Source organism: Quercus suber, unplaced genomic scaffold, assembly GCF_002906115.3.
Source record: "Quercus suber isolate HL8 unplaced genomic scaffold, Cork oak 2.0 scaffold_38, whole genome shotgun sequence".
NCBI classification, from domain to species: Eukaryota; Viridiplantae; Streptophyta; class Magnoliopsida; order Fagales; family Fagaceae; genus Quercus; species Quercus suber.
In genome coordinates, this window is record NW_027069503.1 from 1,303,595 (window position 1) to 1,308,630 (window position 5,036).

The following is a 5,036-nucleotide window of genomic DNA, read 5'->3' on the forward strand; positions in this document are numbered from 1 at the left end:
AAAAAAAAAAAAAAAACCTTAAATGACTTCATGTACTAATAATAGATTTGGACGAAATAATCAAATTAAATCATTTAATTATTGTCTAATATTTTACAATTGAAATGGACCGAAATGAACTGAAATACTACTTTGATATTACTTAATATAAGTATAGCAACAATAAATATTATGCTACAGGTTTTAGATATTGTATTGATTATTTAAGTTTTAACTATCACTCTTGATTGCCATACGTGTGATGTTTCTTCTGTCATTGATGCTTGTCTGATATGTGCATTTTGAAGGCATGCATAGAGAACACAGTAGTACCAAACCACTTTGTTAATTACAAAGCTCAAGCATTGAAATTGCTCCCTCATTGTTTTAATTTTTTTTATTCCCATCATTCTTCTCAGTTGGTCGAGAATTAGAGCAATCTTAAGAGCTTTTACAATTGCAGAATTTGTAAAGCTGTATGGAGTTTTTTCTGCATCTCATGATGCTTCAACTAAGATAGTTGAAATGTAAATGCAGAACACCATGAGGCTGACGCTACTGCAGAAGGAGAGGATGTTACTAATGAGCTTCTAATGAACAAATCCAAACAAGGATTTTGTAATGACCTGGTTCCGTTTGGAGGAAAGTTGTGTGGAGCTGCTGGATACTCAACATAATAAGATTAGTGGCTACATGAAGAGAAGGGAGCTCAATGTGAGGAGGCTATGCAATAGGGCTAAAAGCAGCAGAAATGATAATTGATGGAGGTTGGATTCTCTCACAAGTGATAGAATTTGTAAATAGGACTTCCTAGTTTTTAGGCAGGATTTAGAGATTTTCTCAATTTGTTAAGTTTTTAGTTCGCTCAAATACTTCAGTTGTATTTTTGAATCAGATGCATTGTATTGAATTTGACTAAATTTCTCTACTTAATAAAAGTCCAATTCATAGTATTTTTGAATCAGTTGTATTTTACTTTTTGTTGCATCATTGTCACTTCCTAGATTCAAGTCTTCAAAATTCTCTTTTTTTTTTAAAACAACATTTTTTTCACATATTGTATGGAGTGCATTGACATTTTTTAACAAGAGTTCCCGAATTCTGCTGCATTCAATAAGCTTGTTCAAGCACATTGTAATCACTACTCTATATGACCACTATTTTTGCCATTCTGTTTGCAGCAAATGAAAAGATCCAAGTTGAAGATGAATAAGCCAATCATGCAGCAAAACAGAAGATCATGATACAGCTGAAGCAAGGAAAGTTAAATAATCCAATCCTATGCAGAAATAATTAATTTTTACTCTACTCATTCAAGTTTCTCACCATTTATATTCAAAACAAAATTACAAAAATAGAACCAATGCAGGATCTACTGCAATATTGGCCAGAGTATGCTTCATCCCATATTTCTACATTTTTTTTTTCAATATTTAATGCTAGGCAATTAAAATGTGCCATCAAGAAGCTCTGCCAATCATCGACATCTGGAGGTATACAAGTTTGAAACACTCTCTGAGAAACCAATTACTGCTAATTGTGGAATTTGTGATGAATGCATTCCCTGATAAATTGAAATTTTCATTCCCTCATTTTCATTATTACTTTCTAAATGCATGAGGTTTTAAACTGTCCAAGGAACCAAACACAACAATCAAAACCTTAGTCCCAAAATTTTGGAATTGATTATGGACAACGGCAGAATTAAGTATCATACAAAAGTCTAATTTTCATTCATTAAAATTTTGAATTTTGTATTACAAGTTTCTACCAAGCTTTATGCAATCTTATTTGAAAAAATCATAATGTTAAGAAGTTATTATAAGAAATACAAAAGAGATTTAATCAATGATTCAATAACCTTCTTATGATGTTAGTTTACTAATCTATCAACAAGTATGATATTAATACTTATGCTTCTATTTAAAGTTCATTTTAATATTTTGCTTGTTATTGAATTCTAATGTTATGACCCCCACCCACAAAAGAAATGAACTAACCTGTAGAGGGGAACTGTGGTATTAGGGGACCCAGCTATATGGTCCTTAAAGGTGGGGGGACACAAAAATGTCTTTGAGCTTTTCATCACCCCTGAAGCCAGTAGCCAATATGACCAAATCAGTCTTCAGAAGTTGATCCTCACCATTAGCCATAAAAACTTCTTTGCGGAAGCTGAAGCTCGTACCTTTTTTCAAAACGATGCTTCCCTGTCATAGAATTTTTCTGGCATTATCCAGATTAAACAAGAACTGAATTGTTGAAGGAAACTATGTTTTGGTACCATTCCTAAGTTTGCCAACTGAAGCTTCTTTTTTATATAACTTTCAATAAATTTGGAGAATGTCTATCTCTGTTATATGATATAAGGTTTTTGAGCTTCAACTCTTAGGAGATCCTTCTTCAAGGGTATTAAGATATATATATATATATATATATGAATTGATAGCTCCGCAAATCGATTAAGGTATAACGAAGGTAAAGGTACACCCCAGGGAAAGAAATCAGGAACAATCCAACGTTCGGTCTTGTATAGTACAGTGCATAGATGGTCAATGACTGCAAATTTAGTGTAAACCAGTGAAAACAATATGTATAAATCTGAGTAATGGAGCAGATAATTAAAAGTACTTTTCATGCGTATGCCTTAATAATTAAGTAAATTCTCCCTAGCAAATGACCTTATTAAAGTTGTGTCTTTTATAAAACCTACAAGTTCTACATTGTAATATTAGTGAATTTTTTTTATACCATTTGCTATTGAATGCCATAGCAATGTCCAATGCAGATTTTTGGAATCCCACAACAGTGACTTGCTTCCCTTTGACAAGCTTAGCTGCATTTTCATAATCCATGACTGCTACCACTATCGAAACCGTACCTTTAGGAATCTTCCATTTGTGAAGGCGATTGAAAATTTATCCCCTGTATGCATAGCTTTTGTTTTGCCTAGGATTTGTGTTTCAGTAATCATCCATGTGAAAATTTTAGAGATTGTAACATTTATCCTTACATAAAACTTCATTCTAGTGATTCTGGAGATAAAGACAACTGATGTGTTGTTTCTTGTTACCTTGCAGGTAGAAATTATATATTTTTCAGTTAATCATAGTATTTGGTTTAATCTGGTTTCACAGAAAATAAATACAGAATTGGTGCTTCCCTATGTTGTCTGTGGAAAGTGAACGCATCTCGGTCCAAATAATATTGTAAATTCAAGATGGGAGTCGCCAAAATCTGGTTTATAAGTTTCTACAAAACCAATTGCATTGGCAGTTTATGGTCAAAATGTCCATCTCTACATGTTTTTTTTCTTGTGGGACTAAGCAATCCATCTCTACCATTTGATTTGGAATACTAGAGCTTCCTCATGTTTTTTTTTTTTTTTTTTTGATAAGTAAGAAAATGTATATTCAAAAGGCTATTTTTTGCAAAAAGAGCATAAAGCAAAACCAAAAGCTACAAAGGAAAGCAAAAAGAAAACAAAACAAAAAATAAAACTAATTACAAAAGAGGAGAGAACAAAGGAAAGAAGGGAGAGAATCACTAGTTGTGAATCCCCAAGTCCGAGACCAATCAAAAAGAGATCCATTAAAGGAAACAAGCAATTGATCTTCGAAAATATCTACGCCCTCAAAAGTCCACCGATTACATTCCTTCCAGATAGACCATAATAAGCACAATGGAACTAGATTTCAAATGTCAGATGGGTGCTTTCCTAACCAATTCAAACATCTAAAAGGTAGATCCAGCACTGTTTGTGGTAAGACCCAAAAAGTGCCACAACATCAGACCTAGAATTTCATGATACCGGATTGGTGTCACTTTTAGTATGGACAATTCAACAGAAGGATTGAAATTATGGTTCTGAGATATTAATCCTCATAATTTTCCAAGGGATCCGGTTAACTAGTGCTGTAGTGCATTAGTCCTTTGTGACATGGAGATGATTCATATGACTCACATGAGCCAAAATCTCTATCCCTTTATTATTGGGTCTCAAACTTTTCACATACTATTCTTGAACATACATCTAATCATATTTAAAGGGGGGGGGGGGGATGGAGAGGTTCATATGTTCCTCAGTACTACAAAAAGCATAAGGCATAGAAATTTTGAAGTTGCAGGAAGGATTTAATTATACCAATCATTGCCACAGACTCGAAGATAAAGCCAATTATCACTTAAGAAACCAGTAAGACTCCAATCATTGTGTGCAACTTTATAAAGCAGTGGAATAAAGAAATATTAATGGATCAACTTTGATTAGAACATTTGCAAATGTACTAAGCACCCATCACTATGTAGACATTCCTCTCAAACTTTGCAAATAATTTTAAACCCAAAGACCATACCGTGTAATGCATACAGCAATATATCGATTCGAAAAGCAAAGCACTGACCAACCCACAGGGTAAAGCAGTAAACGTATGTACAACTTTCACTGTTACTAACATCAAGCACAAAATATTCAGAGGAACATATAGAACTTTGAAATACACTTATCAAAAGGAAAGAGAAGTCAGTCAGATTTAAACAATGAAACAAAGACATTACATAAATCAGGAGAAAGGTCCAATGACAGTCAAAAAACCAGTAAATGAAACATGTTGCAAGGGAATTCCAAAGAGCAGAAAAGATTAATGGAATGCAATGCACAAAGCATTATAGTGCGTTTTGCATATTATTCAATCAAAATAACGCCGCTCAGCTGTAGATAACTTGTGCTCTCTCAACCCCAAGCAACCAGCACTGGTACCAGAAACAGGCACACTGGCTAAAGTGCCCATACGACCAACCAATCAGTCACATGCTCCAACAATTGAAAAGATGCAATAATTCCAATATCTGCTACACTACTAAGCTTGCATAATACTGCCCTTATCAACATAAACGTGTGCCTAAGTGATTACAACAGGTATTGTATTAGTTCATAGTTGATAAAAGCAAGCAAGCTGTTATTACACAGTCACGACTTAACACAGCACCAGAGCAGCTCTTAGGCTCAGGCAGCACCACATCAAAGCACACAGTAACACAGCAGTAGCTCAAGGATTTAG

General features: G+C 34.0%; 1 pseudogene; it reads right to left on the bottom strand.

Annotated features, from left to right (window-relative positions):
• Positions 1 to 1,120: 1,120 nt before the first annotated feature.
• LOC136066558 (probable flavin-containing monooxygenase 1) lies at positions 1,121 to 2,831 on the bottom strand (annotated as a pseudogene).
• Between the last annotated feature and the right edge of the window lie 2,205 nt (positions 2,832 to 5,036).